The sequence below is a fragment of the Balaenoptera physalus genome (genome assembly GCF_965194825.1).
Source record: "Balaenoptera physalus genome assembly, chromosome: 2".
In the NCBI taxonomy this organism is placed as follows: domain Eukaryota; kingdom Metazoa; phylum Chordata; class Mammalia; order Artiodactyla; family Balaenopteridae; genus Balaenoptera; species Balaenoptera physalus.
In genome coordinates, this window is record NC_138883.1 from 2705499 (window position 1) to 2719676 (window position 14178).

General features: G+C 47.1%; 1 protein-coding gene across 3 annotated transcripts in view; it reads left to right on the forward strand.

The window, feature by feature from the left end:
* Positions 1–14178, forward strand: part of CDC42BPB (CDC42 binding protein kinase beta) — a 112415-nt gene that overhangs the window by 21683 nt on the left and 76554 nt on the right. The window lies entirely within an intron of this gene.

Below are 14178 nucleotides of genomic sequence, written 5' to 3' on the forward strand. Positions count from 1 at the left end.
ATATTCTTATTCTCCTTCACGTCTGGCCACGGGGGCTGCAGTCTAGCATTTCTTTGTAGCCTCAGAGGTCTGACATAGGAGTAGGTTCTAGAAGATTCATGTAATTTCGGTAGAAACACATCCTTCCAGAGACATTTATTCCTTGGGCAAAAATACAGAGCTAGTCACTGAATATGGTAAAGCCTGAGTGAATTTTGGATAAGAGAAGATCACCCATGAAAAGGGTTACTTTTAAACCCCCTCCCCCCCCCCTTTTTTAAACACCTTATATGTCAACCATCCAGTTCAGAGACATTGTCAGATCGGACTTGGGTCATTCAGTATTTGGCTCTGGGCAATCATTATGAGCACTGATGAAAATGGTTTACGTACAGAAGGTTTAGGAGCTTGAATAGGACTCTACTGGTCTCTGGACGTGTGCTAGAATTTTTTTTGCAGCCCTGACATAGGTTCGTTTTTCTCTTGTTTTCAGTTGAATGAGTTTAAAAGTAAATAACAATCCCATTAACCAAGAATTCCACGCACTTGTGTTCAGATAAAAGAGTCCGCTCCATATGTACGGGTCGTGAGCATGGAATATGATGAAGGTCATGAGATGATGCTGAAAAATGCTTCTTGGAAGCAATAGATTTTGTTTTATTCAAACCAGGTCAGTGTTGGAGTGCTCTCGGAGGGCGGGCCTGTGAGGTCAGCATCCTCAGGGCCTGGCAGGGAGTGGCCCTTCGCAAAGCGCTGTGGCGTGGCCGTGAGGAGCAGCCTGGGCGGTGCGGTAGGGGCCGGCCGGGGCCGGGCTCGAGGCAGCAAGGGAGGCAAGGCCTGTGTCCCCGGAGAGGGCCAGGTGCTGGCACCTGCCTGAGCACGGGCTGACCCTGGGAAAAGGAATCGAGGTGGGGGGAGCACAGTGAGTCTTCTGTGATGGGCATGTGATCACACACGATTATAATGGCTCCACGTCTGGATACAGGGAGCTCGTGGTTTACGTCCAGGTCTCATCTAATCTTCCCCATAACCCTCAGTGCTGGGATTATCCCTAATTTACCAGTGAGGAAACCAGGGCTCAGATCAGGGATCTTGCAACACCAGTGGGGCAGCTGGGTCTAACTCAAGTGCCTGCTCTCAGCCACTGTGTTTGCTGCATTTCAGTAACTTCTTTAAATATCCCTAATACCTGTTGAGTAAATGAATGAATGAGTCATGAACCCAAGCAGGCTCTGTTGTGACCCCCTTGTCCCCCCGTGTAGAACTCCTTCCCCACTAGTAAGCACTGCTGTGACCCCTATCACAGATTAGTTAATGCCTGTTTTTTTTAAGTTTGTTATTTTTTTAAGTGTATACAGTTCAGTGATTTTTAGTACATTCAGAGTTGTACAACCATCACCACTATCTAATTCTAGAGCATTTTCATCACCCCTAAAAAAAACCCTATCCCCGTTACTAGCCACTCCCCATTCCCCCCTGCCCCCAGCTCCCGGCAGCCACTAACCTACTTTCTGTCTCTATGGGTTTGCCTGTTCTGGGCATTTCATGTAAATGGAATCGTAAAATATGTGGTCTTTGTGACTGGCTTCTTTGACTTAGCATAATGTTTGTAAGATTCACCAGTGCCTTTTTATGGCTTAATAATAGTCCATTGTATGGATAGACCACATTTTGTTTATCCATTAATCCAGTTAAAGACATAGAAAAACAATTTTTTCCTTGTGATGAGATAAAGAGGTACATACTTTCAGTTACGAAATAAACGAGTCACAGCTTTGAAACGTGCAGTGTGGGGAATACAGTCAGTAATTATGTATCCTAAGAATTTTCATCACAAGGAAAAAGACATTTTTTAAAATTTCTTTAATGTTGTGTCTATAGGAGATGATGGAGGCTCACTAACCCTATTGTGGTCCTTGTTTCACAATATGTGTAAGTCAGGGCACTGTGCTGTGCACCTTAACACCTACATGGTGCTGTGTGTCAATTATAGCTCAGTAAACAGGAGAGATTTAGAAAAGGCTTTATTCTCCGAGCAACTTTCACTTCTACCATGCAGCAGTGTGCTGATATTATATGGGTCATGTTGTGCAGGACATCCCTGGTGCTTATTTGTCTCACAACTGGAAGCAAGCATTTTTAGTTTTGATGAAGTCTAACTTAATTAAAACGTTTTTTCTTGCTTATGCTTTTGGTTTCATATTTAAGAATTCATTGCCTAATCCAAGGTCATAAAGATTTATACCTGTGTTTTCTTCTACGAGGTTTATAGTTTTAGCGCTTACTTTTTGGTCTTTGATCCATTTTGAGTTCATCGTCGTCTGTGGTCTGAGGTTGGAGTCCAGTTGTTCTTTGGCTTGTGGTTGTCCCATTTGTCCCAGCACTGTTGGTTGAAGAGACTGTTCTTTCCCCTTTGAGTTTTCGTGGAGTTGTGTCTGGTTTTGAGTTTCATACAATGAAATCAAGAATATTTTGTGTCTGATTTCTTGAGCTCCCTGCTCTGTCCTTGAGGTGCATCACCGTTGTGTGTAGCACTGGGCCATTCTTTTTTTCTTGATGAGTAGAATCTCATTGCAGGAATACCACAGATTTTTCTCCATGCCCCTGTTAGTGAACATCTGGGTTGCTATCAGTTTTTGAGGGTTATAAGTAAAGCTGTTATGAACATTCTCCTGTCTTTTTGGTAGGTGTAACTGGGTTGTAGGGTATGTTAGCTTAAGAGATACAGATACAAATGGGGGCATGGAAGGGCGATAAATCAAATATTCTGTTTAGAGGATAGTGAAAGAATTGTTTGCTTGGATTACCAGTTTTCAAAGAATTTGAGTGATACAGTTCACCTTTAACTAAAATGATACTGGCTACCATTGACCGTTAGTTCCTCAGAAGGTGTACTAATCATGAAATTAAAAGCAGCTGTTATTTTCCTGTGCAGAAAGAAAACCAGGCTTTTCTGAATTCGCAGCAATGGCACACAAAATTTTGATAAAATATTGCCGACTTGATGATGAGTAAGAACAAGAAGAAGAATAAGTGGAGTTAATTTTTTCCCTTGTTTTTTAAAATTGAAATTTTTTAATTTTATGAGGAATGTGAAGTCACATATGTGGAAATAAAGATAAATAACAAGGGAATAAAAATACCAAGCAGTTATATGAACTTGGGCTTTGTGTTTTCTCAGTTTGCTTATGTATCAAAAGCAGAGAATATCTATCCTGTAGGTTTTAGAAACTTACATGACATTCCTGACACATATGTAGATGTTCAGCAAGTGGTGATAATTTTATCAAAGATTTGGGGTGGAAAAGAGAGTAAAAGACAAATTTAAAGTATTAAGTCAAGATCCTATCTTCTTAGGTTTCCTAAATTGAACCGTGGCACAAGTTTGATTTAATCATAACAGAATGTTGGTGAATATTTTCGCTTGCTAAAAATTCCTCCAAATTACTGACTACTGAAAATAAGTTGCCTTCCTTTGAATGTACTAATTTGCTGATGACTTGCAAACTTCTTACTTTCTTATTTTACTCTCCCCACTCCCTTCTCAGTTGCCATTTCCTTCCTAGATGCCGTTTTTATCAGTGTCCTTTGTTAAAAGCCTCGGGACCAGTGTCTTCTAGGAATGTGCCAGCAAGGTCAGACTTGCGAGTCAGGGGCCAGGAAGAGTAAATGAGGCCTCACTCTGTTACAGGATTCCAGGGGCGAAGCGTTGAGCTCCTTTTTGCCCCTCAGCCTCAGTCCAGCAGGCCTTGTGAATCTGAGGCATCCTCGGAGGAAGAGTTGTAGACATTCCCTTCCTTGCCGCTGCTCACGCCCTCCTTCTTGCCCCCGTGGGTCACAGCCCAGTTGTAAGTGTGTGGGAGGGGGTCCCCGGGTCTGGCTTTGTGCTGGGAAGGGGTGAGGAGCTCAGGGATTTCTCTTCCTGCTCTGCACCGCAGCTGAGCTCCTTTCCCGACCCCTCTGCCTGGTGACGGCCTCGTCCTCCAAGGGCGTCCCCGTCTCAGCGCTGGGTGTGTGCAGGGTCCTGCCCCGCTGACTTGCAGGGCGTCATCTGTAACCACGGAATGCGCTGTGTGCTGCTCTTTGTCTTTAAAGTAACTCAGAATGCTGAGGGTGAAACTGGTCATTTACTGAGTTTCCTAGATATCTATTTACTTAACAAGTAAGATTTGGAATTATAAAACCATCTCTAGATGGCTGTGTTACTGTATTGCTGAACTAGCAAAAAGCCATACTCTGAAATCGTAGATAGTTTTAAATACTTCAGTTTGGCATGTTGTAAAATCTGTGTATTATCAAAGTATATATGTGTATAATCCCAGTAGTTGACTTGATAAGGCAGTCTGTATGTTTATCAATATAGTCTATTTATCAGAGTTTTTACTCAAAATTCAGTAGAGAAAAATCTGGAAAAACTGAAGAAAAACCATTGAGTAAAATCACTAATTCCACCCCCCCCCAATAGTAATAAAGTGCTAGTGAGGGTGCATGGGGAGGGAGCCTGATGCAGGTGGGCAGGCCCTTCAGGGGAGTGACACCGCCAAGCAATGGGGCCTAGCCATAGAAGTGTCGAGTGCCATTACGTTCATTTTAATTTAGTTTATTTCATTTAATTTTTTGGCCTCGACACAGGGCACATGGGATCTTAGTTCTCCGACCAGGGATCGAACTGGCACCCGCTGCTTTGGAAGTGTGGAGTCTTAACCACTGGACCGCCAGGGAAGTGCGATGTTCATTTTAAAGAAAATAGCTGTATTCTGTGGATTGCTTATGGAAGCTTGAGACATTTATCTTTGTAACCCTAGAGTCATGATCTATTGTTAGCATCTAAGCCAGTGAAAGTGACCTTTTTATTTACAACCTCTGAGATGTCGGTAATACTCATCCCATCCCCATCCCCATCCCTATCCCCTATCCCCCCCTCCCGTCCCCCTCCCCCTCCCTGTGCTGTTGGGCTAGTTGATCAGTGTGATGTGAGCACCGGTTTGGAATAGATCGACTTCTCCTCCATTCCAAAATGAGTGGGGTTGCGGCTTGCGGGATCTCAGTTCCCCTCCCAAGGGACTGAACCCTCGCCCTTGGCAGTGGAAGCATGGAGTCCTAACCACTGGACCACCAGCGAAGTCCTGTTGTTTTTTTTTAACGAAACATTTGGTGAAAATGAATTCAAACATCTAATCCATGCTTTTTATTATTATATTTTAAAGCAGCAAAGCTCTTCAGAGTTGTCTGTTCTCACTGTCTTCACTCCCTCTCTCTCATTCTCAAACTCAGTCTAATCAGACTTTCGTCCCTCACCACTCCCTCAAAACTGCTTTTGTCAAGGCCACCTGTGGTCTCCACATGGCAGAAACTGCTTAATTCTCAGCGTCAGGACGGAAGTCCTGGCTTCCTGTGCACCGTGCTGGCTGTTCCCCCAGGCTCCCGGCTGCCTCCTTCTCTTCTCCCCATTCTCCTTGTACTGAAGCTCCCTAGGCTGTCCTCGGTCCCCTCCTCTACTCCGCTAACTCCCTGGGGGACCTCTTCCAGGCTCCTGACCCTAATGCAGTCGTGTACCGAAACCCCAGTTCACAGCCCCAGCCCGGGCTCCTCTCCAGAATCCAGACTCGTGCACTGGCTGCCGGCTGCCTCCTGGGCATCTGCTGGACGCCGGCAGCTCACCCCGCAGTCTGCCCGGTCCTGCTTTCCCCACCTCACTCATTGGCAGCTCCCTCCTCCCAAGTGCGTAGGCCAACGCCTTGGATAATTCTCACACTGCACATCCAGTCCAGCAGGAAATCCTGTTGGTTCCACCTTCAAAATATAGTCAGAATCTGACTGTTCAGACCACTGTCACCATATAAATTGTAATTCTCCTCCCTGCCCCACCACACTCCCAGTTTCCCTGCTTTTTTTCCCTTTTATCCAAAGGGCTTACTATTTTCTGTATAATCTACTTGTTCCTTATATGTATTGTTTCTTTTCTGTCTTATTCCACTAAAATGTAAGCTTGATGAAGTTGGGGATTTTTGTTTGTTCACAGATTTATTCCTACTGCCTAGAATAGTTCCTTGCAAACAGTGGGCGCGTAATAAGTATTTGTTTAATTGATTCTGATAATTTTGAAACGTGTATATAAAGCCCTTTGGGTCCTTATTGATTAGGTGGTAGTCATCGTATCATTGACAACAGCATTTATATACAGGATTGCAGTTTACAAAATGCTTTCTTTCACATATTCGTTTATTCAGCTAACACAAATGCCAGTCACTGTATCAGACCCCTGTACAAAATCCGTGGGTTCCTTGCTCTGGCCCCCAAAAGAGATAAAGATGCTATGTCTGTGTTCACGTTGGCTTGTCCCACTTTCACGGCCAGATCTTTCTCCACATCCCTACATGTAATTTATACTGGGTGTTCTTTCGGATGCTCTGTGGCTCCCTTCTCCCTGCCTCTGTTTGCTCAGGCTGCTCTTTCTAAATCACTCTGCTGATGGATGTGTGCATACACCTCTCTTCCTCCCTCCCTCTCTCCCTCTCCCTCTCCCTCTCCCTCTCCCTCCCTCTCCCTCTCCCTCTCTCCCTCTCTCCCTCTCTCTCTCTCTCTTTTTCCTGTCTAATACGGTAGCAGGACTTTAGGGTTGCTTTTAAAAGCTGTGTCCTCACAGAGCTTTTACTTGTTTTTCCCTCTACCTCTATCCTCACATCTCCCTTCAAAAAAAGCAAAAAAGATTGTAAGTTCCCTCCCTCATACCCTCACAGGTGGTTTCTTTTCTCTCTCTTTTAACAACTTTATTGGGATAAAATTCACAGACCATAAAATTCGCCCATACAGCTTTTTTCTTAAAATTCTTTATGGCTCTTACCTTGCTCACCCATGTGCTGTATTCAGTGTGTTTCTGTCCCTGCCCTCTGCCAAGCCAAGGGGACTCTGAACTGCAGGGAGTCGGCCTTGGTAGGGGTGCCCAGTTGGGCTTTCCTCGGTAAGTGAGGTTTGAATTGAACTTGGACTGGAGGCCTGCGTTCCTCAGATCTTGCAGGCCGTGTTAGAGATGGAGAAAAAGGCGGGGCCCTCCTGCAGGACAGACCAGAGGGTCGCGGTGAGATGAGACTGCTTACAGCAAGGGGAGCATGCCAGCCGGCAGGTGCTGCGCCCGGCAGCGGGCCAGGCGGATGTGGCGAGGACCAGCCAGCCTCACCTCTGCCTGCCCACGGAGATGGGCCTTTTCGGATTCACCCTTGTGGTGAATGATTCCAGATGTTAAAGTGAAATTTCTTCAGAACTGTTGCATTTGAAGACCAGTGTAGTAAAGAGGGTGTGGGAGACTTACGGTTTGAAGAAAAACTACAGAGATGGCTGAAAGGCCCTAGAAAATTGAACAGTGTTGAAAGGAACGAGAAGCTGTGATTGTTGCAGTCAGAAGGAGAAGCAATTTACCAGATCTTTTCACTCCATGATTGGGTTCTTCTTCGTTGGTAGAAAATTGAGTGAAAGACAAGCTGCCATATTAAATTATGAAAAAAATTTTTTTAAATTTATTTTTTATTGAAGTATAGTTGAATTACAGTGTTGTGTTAATTATTGCTGTACAGCAAAGTGACTCATTTATACATATATATACATTGTTTTTCATATTCTTTTCCATGATGGCTTATCACAGGATTTTGAATATAGTTCCCTGTGCTGTACAGTAGGACCTTGTTGTGTATCCATCCTATATGTACCGGTTTGCATCTGCGAATCCCACCTCCCAGTCCATCCCTCTCCCTCCCCCCTCCCCTTTCGTAACCACCAGTCTCTTCTCTATGTCCCTGATTCTGTTAAACGACGAAAATTTTTTGGGTTAAATTCTGGAATGGGGTACATTAGAGGGTAACAAAAACCTAAAACTTTTTCCCCCTTATATCTGTCTTGCTAGTGTAATGCCAAAGCAGCAAGGTAGCTTAGGTGACCTCTTACGGGAGGGTTACTAGAACTGGCCCTTCTGACAAGCCCTCAGCACTTTCTAAGTTGCTCGCCGGTGCCTCATTTTTCTCCCACTAGATTATCTAAGACGCGGAAAGGTGAGACAGCATTCCCCATCAGTCCCAGAAACCTGACCCAGTGCCCTGAGAAGACACAGGCCTGAGGCACCACGCCAGCTTTGGGTTCAAGAAGCTCTAAGGTCAGGGTGCAGCTCCAGTTTTCTCACTCTTGAGACGGGGGTGATGCCGCCGAGCTTGCAGGGCGGCTGGCGCTGGGGGTGGGTGGTGGCAGTAGTAGCTCACGTCTGGTGCAGACTCAGGGCCTGCTGTTGGTGGCCACTCCGATGCTGGGTTCAGCAGCAGACACACTAGGAAATGCTCTAAATCAGCGAGTTACTGTTCCACATTCACACTCTGCGTAGACTTTGCCCTCTACCTGTCATATTAAAATGAGGTCAAACAAAACAGAAAGAGAACTAAAACTCTTACATCAAAAATTCTACTTACTACAGAAAAAAGTATGAATCTCTTAAAAGGTTTTTGTCCCATTTTCTCCAGAAGCAATAGGGTGATATACCTGATGGTGGTCTTTCAGGCGTGTCTTCAGCTCATGTGTTTTGCCAGTCACTGTACTGTAATTAGTGACTTGCCTTTGGGCAAGTTGGGGAAGCAGAGGCAGCTTAAAGGCCTGACCCGAGGGGGCCTATCACAGTTTCTGCCTCAGACATAAATTTCACTTTAGTTGACCCTTTGTGTTTCACCTTTATAAAGAAGTTCTTAAGCGGGGCATCACTGAAGAAAAGTAGCCATGTGTGTGGAAACGTGACGGTCATCACAACAGTCAGAACGCCGTTCCACGCCTTCCACGAGTCACAGCTGCTCTCTGGTGCGTGAGGGGGAAGCAGTAGAAATGCTGGTTAAGGTGGAAGGTCAGTGATGGCTTATTCACCAGGGATGGGGCAGGCAGAATGGACACTGTGGGGTGGTCTGGACCTTGCAGGTAAAATTTCCCTCCCTCCGCTAATGTAGCAGGTCCAGGAGCAGCCCTGCTGTGGAAGGCGTGCTCGTGGGTTATGTTACACCCTCCTCAAAAGAGACCCTCCTCCCGGGCTGCACGGGGCCCTTTTTGGGGTACTTGGTTTACAGGGCTACTGAGTGGCAGTTACTAAGTGCTACCCAGGTGTCATCTATGTGTAACCTGCCTGGTAGAGCTTGGTTGTAACAAGTGTACCTTCTTGGTTGGTAATTTAGCTGGATGCTAGGATAATTTGGGGTGGTATAGTTTACGTATTAAATATGACTTAGAAATAGCTGATTAGAATACAGTGTCATCCAGTGATAATGACAGTAGCTGCCGTGTAATGAGAACTTACTGTATGCTGGGCACAGCGCTCAAAGCTTTGTGGGGATTATCTAATTTAATACTCGCGGTGACTTCTTGGAGGAGCGCTGTTACTCTCAGTCAGCGGGTGAGGAGACAGCCTTGGAGGTGCCAGGGAAATCTGCCAGGCTCGCGCAGTGGCCTGGTGGTGTTTGGGCTTAACACGGGGGACCCAGGGCGGTTGTGGTTGACCTGGCTGTGCGGGTGTGCTTTCTGCTGAGTAACGGGACGTGATCTTGGGGGAGCCTTACCCCTCCCCCGCCAGTTTGCTAACCAGTATTCATGCTGTACTTTTGATTTTTCTTTTTCTTAAATTTAGAATATACATATATAGGATGTCTCTATGATTCACAGAAGAAATGGCCTGGAGACTAGCTGTCTCATTGGTGTAAACATCAAAGCATAGTGCTGTCATCTGTTTGTACTTGTATTGCATTTTTGTGACTTGTATACAGGTATCCCCTACTCATCAAAAATTAGGTTTCTGCCACTTCGCTTTTATGAAAGACCTACCTGTTTTTGACAACCAAGAGAAATCCTAGGACGATTTCCACTTTTAGGAAAAAAGGCAAAGAGTGAAAATGCCGGTCAGTGTTTATTTTGCTGAGTGCCGTTACAGAGGCAGCACCCTCAGCAGTGACAGGGGCCCCCGCCAGGCTCCCTCCCCGGGAACCACACTCGGCATCTCCCCAGAGCTGTGCACTGTGTCTGAGAGCATCTCTGCTTTGTCTCTGTGCGTCAGTTAGCAAGATGTGTCTATCCTAAGGTGATTGCTTTGCTGCTTTACTCCAGTTTGGCTTAGGAAAGGTTTCCTTGGAGCACTCTACTTTGGGTAGCAGGAAATCGGGATGTGATGGTGTTGGCTCTTTCCTATTGTGCTGTTGTACACTGGGGTTTTTTTTTTTTTTTTAACGTATATTTGTATTCACATCAGCAAGGGAGTTGGCTTTCTTTTATTATTATTTATTATTATTATTATTTTGGCTGCATTGGGTCTTCGTTGCTGCGTGCGGGCTTTCTCTAGTTGTGGCGAGCGAGCTTCTCATTGCGGTGGCTTCTTTTGTTGTGGCTTGCGGGCTCTAGAGCTTAGGCTCAGTAGTTGTGGCGCACGGGCTTAGTTGCTCCGCGGCATGTGGGATCTTTCCGGACCAGGGATTGAACCCGTGTTCCCTGCACTGGCAGGCGGATTCGTAACCACTGCGCCACCAGGGAAGCCCCGGGAATTGGCTTTAGAAAATAGATGTGTGCTGTGAAGGTCACTCACTTTACACAGGTTCTTTGCTTTGACAAAGGAATCCCAAAGGGCAGCACCACGGCAGCTCGTGGGGGAGACCCGCTGTCTCTGGGTCACTACCTCCTTGATCGGAGGCTTCAAGTGGGATGTGCCGCTCTCAAGCAGGAAGGCAGACAGTTCTAACTGATACCCGGTAGTGAGGCAATAGGATTTTATTTCAGTAATGACAAAGCAAGATGGACCAAATGAAAAGGAATTGAGAAAAGCAATCGATCAACTATGGAGTGGAGGCAAAGATGCAGGAACACGTGACTGACTCCCGGGTCGGTCCCAAGCGGGGTCTAGGAAGGCTAACCGCCTTCACATGACGGCAGGCAGGCTGTTGGAATGAGATGTTTCCTGGTTTACTGTTGACTCGGTGCAGCTTCCTCACCCGTTCCCCACCCCAGCTTCTCAGATTTTCACTGACTCAACCTGAACCTCACTTGTCTTGTGAGTCACAGTATTAAAGGGCTTCCTTTCTTTTTTTTTTTAACATCTTTATTGGAGTATAATTGCTTTACAATGGTGTGTTAGTTTCTGCTTTATAACAAAGTGAATCAGCTATACAGATACATATAAGGGCTTCCTTTTCAATCCTCTAAAATCTTAAATTGCATTAAGTTAAAATCAGTGTTTGTTCACTTCACAGCATTGTAGTTCCTGATTATCAGCTTATGTGGAAGAGTTCGTACTTGGAGAACTTTATTTGGGAATTAATAGGGCTTCTTGGAAGATTCAGCTTTCTCAAACTGATTCATATAGTGAAGGATTTGTGACGGGCTCCCTATGAAGGCTCGTATTCTGTCATTTAACAAAAAATCTTAGTTATTAAAACAAGTAAAACCCATCTAATGTAATTTAAGCACATTTTTCAAAAACTTTATGGTGGGTGTTATTCTTCCATAGGTGTATCAGCGATCCGAACTGTGGGAACAGATTTTAAGCCGTTTTGGAACTATGAACGCCTTCAAAGCTGGGGCTGGAGGAAGAGTGTGTGCTTTTCCTGCCACGTGCTGGATCAAGACCTGGCTCTTACCCTGTATTCCTGGGCCGTGGGGAGTTCATGCCGTGCGTGCTCAGCAGGGGCTGAGTTCGTGTCTGTCTGCTTTATTGTCCTGCCTGTGGCCACACACCTGGGTCCTTGGGGTGCTGTGCCTGCCTCTCCTCCCCTGCACGAGACGCCTTGCAGAGCTGCCCGTCACTGTACCCAGCCAGCGGGGGGTGGGGGGTGGTTGCTACAGGCAGCAGAGGGTCTCCATCATGGGGGGGGGCGGGGGGAACCTCCCGGGATCGGAGCTGCTGTTCGCTCGGGAGGGAGGAGAGCGGCCCCTAGTGTCCTCTGCATGTCATTTGGCCTTTGGGCTCCCATTTCCTCATTAGTAAATGTACTGTTTGGACTGGATAATCTGAAAGACCGTTTCCAGTTCTCCATGTGTGATTGCCAAGGGGCTGAGGCCATGTCAGGAGAGAGGCTGGGTGATGCCCGGGTCCGGGGGGAGGGGGAGGCCACGCAGGGCACACGCGGAGGGGAGCGGGCTGAGCGGGCTTCCCGCTGCCCTCGGGCTGCTGCCCTGTGACACAGCCCTCTTTCCTGACACGGCCCCTCCCGGGCACTCCTTCCAGCCTGTCTGATCTTATTTCCTCTCTTGATAAACAAACCAAAGGTAGGGCGGGGGTGGGGGGGATGGGGGCAGTCAGTTTCTCATTTCACAACTGTTTTCAGTCAGTTTCAGCCGAAGATCCTCCCTCCACCCCCAGTGCTTCCTGGCAAAGCCTTTTCCTGTTTAAAGGGAACACCGGGCTCCCAGTTTTCCCTCGCAGTTGGGACCTCATATTTGCCGGTGGTTGCCCTTGATTGGTTGATTGATTCATTGCCTTTATGGAATCAAGAGAAGTTTTATAGGGGACAATCTTGGGTTGTAGAAGAATGAAGAGATTAGGAAAAATTTTCTAATTAAAGTTTAGCTATCTAAGGGCTAAAGCTTTATTCAGTCTTTTTTTGGTGGCAAATAACCCAAGTTTTTGAATATATTCTTACCTTAGAAAAAAGTAAAAGCCCTCCCAGTGGAGAGAGTAACCTTTCCTGATGACTGGTTGTTGAGTCAGCCGTGTTTACTGCGTTCCCTTTTGTGTTCCCTGTCTGTGTCGGGGCTTGCGAGGCAGCGGTTAACCAGGTGGAGGTAGACCGTGCCTTCCTGGGCCCTCCCGTCCAGCGGGGAAGATGGCAGTGAGCAGATACACGTGCGAGGCTCACTTATTAGAAGACTAGCAGGCTCCTGACCTAGTCACCTGGCTGGAGCCAGGGACCCCGAGGACAGTAGCAGCTGGTGGGGGAGATGGGGGCGGGGAGGGAGTATCCCACCCAGGGTTGAGCGAGGGCCTGAATAGCTGAAAGACGGGTGTGGTGGGATTGAGGGGAGCACAGGGGCGACGCGGGGCAGGGGGGAGGCAGGCAGGGCCCAGACCTGCAGCACGCTCTGTGAGCGTTTAGATGCTATTGAAGAGCCATGCAGAACTGTTGAGGAATCACCAGCAGGGGAGTGATGGGATTGCGTTGGTTTTGGAGGAGATGGTGCCGTGGGGCTAGAGGGCTGGAGAGGTGGCGAGTGGGTGCAGGAGACCAGCTGCAGGAGCAGGGGAGCGATGGTGGTCTGCATCCGAGGGACGGGGACGGGGATGGGGGCTCGGGGAATGGTCTGAGGCTGCGGCTGCAGGTCAGGGTGTGTGTGGTGCGGGACTCCGGGTGGGTGTCAGCCCCACAGTCGCTGGACTGCAGAGTCCCGCAGGGCCAGCCAGCGGGCCTGCGCCCGCTTCTCTGAGCCGGAGGGCGGCGGTGCCCGTCTGTCCGCAGCATGGTGTCCCGGTGCTGGCGCACTGTGGCGTCCCAGCCAGTGTCTGCTGACTCGGCAGCTTTTTGTTGAGGGCGTGGGAAGGAGAGGTCATTTTACTCTTTCTAAAATTTAGAATAGTGATGTTGTCTTACTTCAAACTCTACCAGTTCATTATCACCATGAAAAGCAGACATTATTTTAAGCATTACAGCCGATCTGTTTTCTTCAAGCTATCCATAATGTCTGTCTTCGAATCTTAATATAAATGATATTTAAAATGAATCCCTAATGGTGTTTTGGTTGTTGTGGTTTTGCTTTGCATCCTGAATGTTTTAAGAGTGTGTGACAAGCTGTGTCGCACCCCAGTGGATGTAATTCATAAAATTTTGCCGATAACATTTTGTATTCTGAGGAGCATTGCGAGCTCTAGGCTTACTGGAGGAGCATTTATGCTTTTCAAGTGCTGCTGCCCTGCTTCCTCCCAGTAAGCTCTAGCTCCAGTTTCCTAGCCATAGCCTGGTTCTCTCCTCCCACCCACCCCCAGGTCAGCTGGCTGTTCTGAAGGGATACTTTTTTGAAAACGTGAAAACAGCAGTAGAATCTTGTGAGAAAAATCAGTTTGGTCTGTTCACTGTCTCAGGCTCTGCAGCAGTAACTGTGAAGTGTCTCCATCACTGCTCCCTTCCCCACCCCACCCCATCATCCCTGGGTCTTTCCACATGAGTAAGTGGCACCCACTCATCAAGTTGCCCAGGCTCGAAACCCAGC